Source organism: Rhipicephalus microplus, unplaced genomic scaffold, assembly GCF_043290135.1.
Source record: "Rhipicephalus microplus isolate Deutch F79 unplaced genomic scaffold, USDA_Rmic scaffold_47, whole genome shotgun sequence".
NCBI classification, from domain to species: Eukaryota; Metazoa; Arthropoda; class Arachnida; order Ixodida; family Ixodidae; genus Rhipicephalus; species Rhipicephalus microplus.
The window spans coordinates 380001-387500 of NW_027464620.1; positions in this window are offsets into that span (position 1 = coordinate 380001).

Below are 7500 nucleotides of genomic sequence, written 5' to 3' on the forward strand. Positions count from 1 at the left end.
AGGTTAGGTTTGGTTAGGTTAGGTTAGGTTAGGTTAGGCTGGGTTGGGTTGGGTTAGGTTAGGTTAGGTTAGGTTAGGTTGGGTTGGGTTAGGTTAGGTTAGGTTAGGTTGCGTTGGGTTAGGTTAGGTTAGGTTAGATTACGTTGGGTTAGGTTAGGTTAGGTTAGGTTAGGTTAGGTTAGGTTGGGTTAGGTTAGGTTAGGTTAGGTTAGGTTAGGCTGGGTTGGGTTGGATTGGGTTAGGTTAGGTTAGGTTAGGTTGGGTTAGGTTAGGTTAGGTTAGGTTAGGTTGGGTTGGGTTAGGTTAGATTAGGTTAGGTTAGGTTGGGTTGGGTTAGGTTAGGTTAGGTTAGGTTAGGTTAGGTTTGGTTGGGTTGGGTTAGGTTAGGTTAGGTTAGGTTGGGTTGGGTTAGGTTAGATTAGGTTAGGTTAGGTTGGGTTGGGTTGGGTTAGGTTAGGTTAGGTTAGGTTGGGTTGGGTTGGGTTGGGTTAGGTTAGGTTAGGTTAGGTTAGGTTGGGTTAGGTTAGGTTGGTTTGGGTTAGGTTAGGTTAGGTTAGGTTGGGTTAGGTTAGGTTAGGTTAGGTTTGGTTTGGTTGGGTTAGGTCAGGTTAGGTTAGGTTAGGTTAGGTTAGGTTTGGTTGGGTTGGGTTGGGTTGTTTAGGTTAGGTTAGGTTGGGTTGGGTTACGTTAGGTTAGGTTAGGTTGGGTTGGGTTAGGTGAGGTTAGGTTGCGTTGGGTTAGGTTAGGTTAGGTTAGGTTAGGCTGGGTTAGGTTAGCTTAGGTTAGGTTAGGTTAGGTTAGGTTAGGTTGGGTTGGGTTGGGTTGGGTTAGGTTAGGTTAGGTTAGGTTCGGTTGGGTTAGGTTAGATTATGTTAGGTTAGGTTGGGTTAGGTTAGGTTAGGTTAGTTTGGGTTAGGTTAGGTTGGGTTGGGTTGGGTTAGGTTAGGTTAGGTTGGGATAAGTTAGGTTAGGTTAGGTTAGGTTGGGTTGGGTTGGGTTGGGTTAGGTTAGGTTAGGTTGGGTTAGGTTAGGTTGGGTTGGGTTAGGTTAGGTTAGGTTAGGTTGGGTTAGGTTAGGTTAGGTTAGGTTTGGTTTGGTTGGGTTAGGTCAGGTTAGGTTAGGTTAGGTCAGGTTAGGTTAGGTTAGGTTAGGTTAGGTTTGGTTAGGTTAGGTTAGGTTAGGTTAGGTTAGGTTGGGTTGGGTTGGGTTGTTTAGGTTAGGTTAGGTTGGGTTGGGTTACGTTAGGTTTGGTTAGGTTGGGTTGGGTTAGGTGAGGTTAGGTTGCGTTGGGTTAGGTTAGGTTAGGTTAGGTTAGGTTAGGTTGGGTTAGGTTAGCTTACGTTAGGTTAGGTTAGGTTAGGTTAGGTTAGGTTGGGTTGGGTTGGGTTAGGTTAGGTTAGGTTAGGTTGGGTTGGGTTAGGTTAGATTAGGTTAGGTTAGGTTGGGTTAGGTTAGGTTAGGTTAGGTTGGGTTAGGTTAGGTTGGGTTGGGTTGGGTTAGGTTAGGTTAGGTTTGGTTGGGTTAGGTTAGGTTAGGTTGGGTTGGGTTGGGTTGGGTTAGGTTAGGTTAGGTTAGGTTGGGTTAGGTTAGGTTGGGTTGGGTTAGGTTAGGTTAGGTTGGGTTAGGTTAGGTTAGGTTAGGTTTGGTTTGGTTGGGTTAGGTCAGGTTAGGTTAGGTTAGGTCAGGTTAGGTTAGGTTAGGTTAGGTTTGGTTAGGTTAGGTTAGGTTAGGTTAGGTTAGGTTGGGTTGGGTTGGGTTGTTTAGGTTAGGTTAGGTTGGGTTGGGTTACGTTAGGTCAGGTTAGGTTAGGTTGGGTTAGGTTAGGTTAGGTTAGGTTAGGTTAGGTTGGGTTGGGTTAGGTTAGGTTAGGTTAATTTGGGTTGGGTTAGGTTAGGTTAGGTTACGTTGGGTTAGGTTAAATTGGGTTGGGTTAGGTTAGGTTAGGTTAGGTTAGGTTAGGTTAGGATTGGTTAGGTTAGGTTAGGTTAGGTTAGGCTGGGTAGGTTAGGTTAGGTTGGGTTGGGTTGGGTTAGGTTAGGTTGGGTTGGGTTAGGTTAGGTTAGGTTAGGTTGGGTTGGGTTGGGTTGGGTTGGGTTAGGTTAGGTTAGGTTAGGTTGGGTTAGGTTAGGTTAGGTTAGGTTAGGTTAGGTTAGGCTGGGTTGGGTTGGGTTGGGTTAGGTTAGGTTAGGTTAGCTTGGGTTGGGTTAGGTTAGGTTAGGTTAGGTTAGGTTAGGTTAGGTTTGGTTAGGTTAGGTTAGGTTAGGTTAGGTTAGGTTGGGTTGGGTTAGGTTAGGTTAGGTTAGGTTAAATTGGGTTGGGTTAGGTTAGGTTAGGTTACGTTGGGTTAGGTTAAATTGGGTTGGGTTAGGTTAGCTTAGGTTAGGTTAGGTTAGGTTAGGTTAAATTGGGTTGGGTTAGGTTAGGTTAGGTTACGTTGGGTTAGGTTAAATTGGGTTGGGTTAGGTTAGCTTAGGTTAGGTTAGGTTAGGTTTGGTTAGGTTAGGTTAGGCTAGGTTAGGTTAGGTTAGGTTAGGTTAGGTTAGGTTGGGTTAGGTTAGGTTAGGTTAGGATTGGTTAGGTTAGGTTAGGTTAGGTTAGGCTGGGTTGGGTTGGGTTGGGTTAGGTTAGGTTAGGTTAGCTTGGGTTGGGTTGGGTTAGTTTAGGTTAGGTTGGGTTGGGTTAGGTTAGGTTAGGTTAGGTTGCGTTGGGTTAGGTTAGGTTAGGTTAGATTACGTTGGGTTAGGTTAGGTTAGGTTAGGTTAGGTTAGGTTGGGTTAGGTTAGGTTAGCTTAGGTTAGGTTAGGTTGGGTTGGGTTAGGTTAGGTTGGGTTAGGTTAGGTTAGGTTAGGTTGGGTTAGGTTAGCTTAGGTTAGGTTAGGTTAGGTTAGGTTAGATTGGGTTAGGTTAGGTTGGGTTGGGTTGGGTTGTTTAGGTTAGGTTAGGTTGGGTTGGGTTACGTTAGGTTAGGTTAGGTTGGGTTGGGTTAGGTGAGGTTAGGTTGGGTTGGGTTAGGTTAGGTTAGGTTAGGTTAGGTTGGGTTAGGTTAGCTTAGGTTAGGTTAGGTTAGGTTAGGTTAGGTTAGGTTACGTTAGGTTAGGTTAGGTTGGGTTGGGTTAGGTGAGGTTAGGTTGGGTTGGGTAAGGTAAGGTTAGGTTAGGTTAGGTTGGTTTAGGTTAGGTTAGGTTAGGTTAGGTTAGGTTAGTTTAGGTTAGGTTAGGTTAGGTTAGGTTAGGTTTGGTTAGGTTAGGTTAGGTTAGGTTAGGCTGGGTTGGGTTGGGTTAGGTTAGGTTAGGTTAGCTTGGGTTGGGTTGGGTTAGGTTAGGTTAGGTTGGGTTGGGTTAGGTTAGGTTACCTTGGGTTGGGTTAGGTTAGGTTAGGTTAGGTTAGGTTGGGTTGGGTTGGGTTAGGTTAGATTAGGTTAGGTTAGGTTAGGTTAGGTTAGGTTAGGTTGGGTTAGGTTAGGTTAGGTTAGGTTTGGTTAGGTTAGGTTAGGTTTGGTTAGGCTAGGTTGGGTTGGGTTAGGTTAGGTTAGGTTAGCTTGGGTTGGGTTGGGTTAGGTTAGGTTAGGTTGGGTTGGGTTAGGTTAGGTTAGGTTAGCTTGGGTTGGGTTAGGTTAGGTTAGGTTAGGTTAGGTTACGTTGGGTTAGGTTAGGTTAGGTTAGGTTAGGTTGGGTTGGGTTGGGTTGGGTTAGGTTAGGTTAGGTTGGGTTGGGTTAGGTTAGATTAGGTTAGGTTGGGTTAGGTTAGCTTAGGTTAGGTTAGGTTAGGTTAGGTTAGGTTGGGTTGGGTTGGGTTAGGTTAGGTTAGGTTAGGTTGGGTTGGGTTAGGTTAGATTAGGTTAGGTTAGGTTGGGTTAGGTTAGGTTAGGTTAGGTTGGGTTAGGTTAGGTTGGGTTGGGTTGGGTTAGGTTAGGTTAGGTTGGGTTGGGTTAGGTTAGGTTAGGTTAGGTTAGGTTAGGTTAGGTTGGGTTGGGTTAGGTGAGGTTAGGTTGGGTTGGGTTAGGTTAGGTTAGGTTAGGTTAGGTTGGGTTAGGTTAGCTTAGGTTAGGTTAGGTTAGGTTAGGTTAGGTTGGGTTAGGTTAGGTTAGGTTAGGTTAGGTTACGTTAGGTTAGGTTAGGTTGGGTTGGGTTAGGTGAGGTTAGGTTGGGTTGGGTAAGGTAAGGTTAGGTTAGGTTAGGTTGGTTTAGGTTAGGTTAGGTTAGGTTAGGTTAGGTTAGTTTAGGTTAGGTTAGGTTAGGTTAGGTTAGGTTTGGTTAGGTTAGGTTAGGTTAGGTTAGGCTGGGTTGGGTTGGGTTAGGTTAGGTTAGGTTAGCTTGGGTTGGGTTGGGTTAGGTTAGGTTAGGTTGGGTTGGGTTAGTGTGATGTGTGGTGCGCGTTTAAAGTGCGCGCCTTCGAAAAGTGCGCGTCACGAAAAAAAAAGGAAAAAAAAAAGGAGAAATACCAGAGTGCACGTGCGGTGCTGCTTAAACAAGAATGACGACGTTAAAGAGCGTCAAGCACGAGGATGCGTGGCAGGACGTGAAGTAAACAAAAAGGTAAAACATCCAATGGGCAGCGAACACGGAGATTTCAAGGCCCAATGACTTGACACCACGAAACAGCAGTATCTCCAATGAGAAGGAGACAAGTGGGCCAGAGCTGAAGCAGGAGCCTGAGCAGACCAGAGCAAGAGGAGTTCGAGGCAGGCAGTGCAAGCGGAAGGTCGTCACCGGACCGGGCGCTGAAGATGAGCCGTTGGGTTCCGGACCCGAGCCTACAGGACTTCAACCGGCCGGGGCCTCCTGCTGTCGGGTTCCCGCTCCAAAGGACCGTGGCCATCCGGTCCTGAACTCCTTTCCAGGGCCTGCGGACTTTGGTTCCGGCAGGCGAGCTACAGCCGTCGGGCTCCGGGCCCGAGCTGTGCGCCCAGCTGCTTGACTAGGTCGACCCTAGTTCCCTGACGCGTCGCCACCAGCCTGCGTTCTCCCGTCTCCGACGTGTACACGCTCCTCAAGCCGAAACCATCACGATTTGGTAGGGCTTTCCGACGTGTCGCCAGCAGCCAGCGTTCCCTCGTCCTCGTCCAGCCCACGCACTGACGCCGGAGTCACGGCGTTCCGGTTTCTCATCACCGCCGAAAACCAACTTGTGGGTGAGACTGCACCGATACTCTTGCGCTACTCTCATCACTCAGCCCCTTTCGAGCGTTAGGTTTAGTTACTGACTTTGAACGTTCTTGTTGGGTGTTTACAGATGTGTTTCGTCATGTCCAGTCAACTGTTTATTAAGTGTTTTGTTTTGTGAGGAATTTTCGCCTTTTTTTTTCTTTTCAATTAAACTTTTTGTGTGTTACTTGGAAACCGAACGGCTTTGTCCTTATTAACAAAACTCTCTGAGGCTCAGCCCAGGAGGAAAACAAATCAGCAACGAGAACCTTGCATCACAAACTGGCGTCCGCAGCGACAGGACAAAGTCGTTTGTTTTTCCAGTAGATTTTTTTTTTGACGCGGTTAACACGATGACGAACACGTGGGAGTTAATTGAGTTGGCGGATAAAATGGGACTGACGGGAGCGGAGTTTAGAGTATGGTACGAGGAGCGGATGGAGAGGGAGCGTGAGCAACGGGCTGCGGAACGAGAAGCTCGAAAGGAACAGTTGGAACGGGAGACGCAGGCCAAGAAGGAGCAGCTTGAGCTCGAGACGCGCGAAAAAGAAAAACAGCTCGAACTGGAGACACGCGCAAAGAAGGAGCAGCTGGAATTAGAGAACCAAAACCTGCAACTGCGTCTTAGACTTGCCGAAGCTGAGAATAGCCGTGTAGAGACAAGAACTGTTGACTCAGCACCAGGCTCAGCACAAGAAAGGAGTGTTTCATGCAGCGTGAATCCTCATAATTTGATACCGGGATTTAATGAAAGCCGGGACGACTTGGACGCCTATTTAAAAAGGTTCGAGAGAGTCGCCATCGGTCAAGAATGGCCTAGGGACAAATGGGCCACAGCTTTAAGTTTATGTTTGAGCGGAGAAGCCTTAAAGGTGTTTGGAAGACTTTCGCCGGAGGATTCACTCGATTATGATAAAGCCAAGTTGGCGTTGCTCCAGCGTTTCCGTTTTACGGCCGAAGGGTATCGGGAAAAGTTCCGACAAAGCAAGCCACAGGACGGCGAAACAGGCAAGCAGTACGCAACTAGGCTACTGAGTTTTTTCGATCGTTGGGTCGAAATGTCGAGGACCGGTAAGCGTTCATGTGGCCGGCGGGGGCGCAGACACGCGTTTCAGCGAACGTGCATAAAAGCAGGTTTGCCACAGTTACTTTCGAAACGTGCGAGAAGGGCAGTGCGTCTGGTTTGGGACGCAATAACCTGAGTGTAGAGTTAGAAAACCGGTAGCTCTTTCTGGACTTCGACTTTTAGATGCGGACACAAGTAGCTTTGTCCATAGTCGATTTTGTAGTAAGAAGGTTTATTCTGTGTTTCAGAACTTTTAAATGCAATTGGGTGAATCTAAAGTTTACGTGTGGACATTTGGACGATGTAGCGAACTGTAGCCCGGTGGTGTGTTGAACTGCGTGGTGCAAATATGTGGTTTAATTGTGACGTAGTGCAGAACGCGCACTCATCGGCAGTTTTTTTTTTCTTTCTAAAAAAAAAAAAAAACTTGAATAAAAGGGGGGCGTATGTGATGTGTGGTGCGCGTTTAAAGTGCGCGCCTTCGAAAAGTGCGCGTCACGAAAAAAAAAGGAAAAAAAAAAGGAGAAATACCAGAGTGCACGTGCGGTGCTGCTTAAACAAGAATGACGACGTTAAAGAGCGTCAAGCACGAGGATGCGTGGCAGGACGTGAAGTAAACAAAAAGGTAAAACATCCAATGGGCAGCGAACACGGAGATTTCAAGGCCCAATGACTTGACACCACGAAACAGCAGTATCTCCAATGAGAAGGAGACAAGTGGGCCAGAGCTGAAGCAGGAGCCTGAGCAGACCAGAGCAAGAGGAGTTCGAGGCAGGCAGTGCAAGCGGAAGGTCGTCACCGGACCGGGCGCTGAAGATGAGCCGTTGGGTTCCGGACCCGAGCCTACAGGACTTCAACCGGCCGGGGCCTCCTGCTGTCGGGTTCCCGCTCCAAAGGACCGTGGCCATCCGGTCCTGAACTCCTTTCCAGGGCCTGCGGACTTTGGTTCCGGCAGGCGAGCTACAGCCGTCGGGCTCCGGGCCCGAGCTGTGCGCCCAGCTGCTTGACTAGGTCGACCCTAGTTCCCTGACGCGTCGCCACCAGCCTGCGTTCTCCCGTCTCCGACGTGTACACGCTCCTCAAGCCGAAACCATCACGATTTGGTAGGGCTTTCCGACGTGTCGCCAGCAGCCAGCGTTCCCTCGTCCTCGTCCAGCCCACGCACTGACGCCGGAGTCACGGCGTTCCGGTTTCTCATCACCGCCGAAAACCAACTTGTGGGTGAGACTGCACCGATACTCTTGCGCTACTCTCATCACTCAGCCCCTTTCGAGCGTTAGGTTTAGTTAC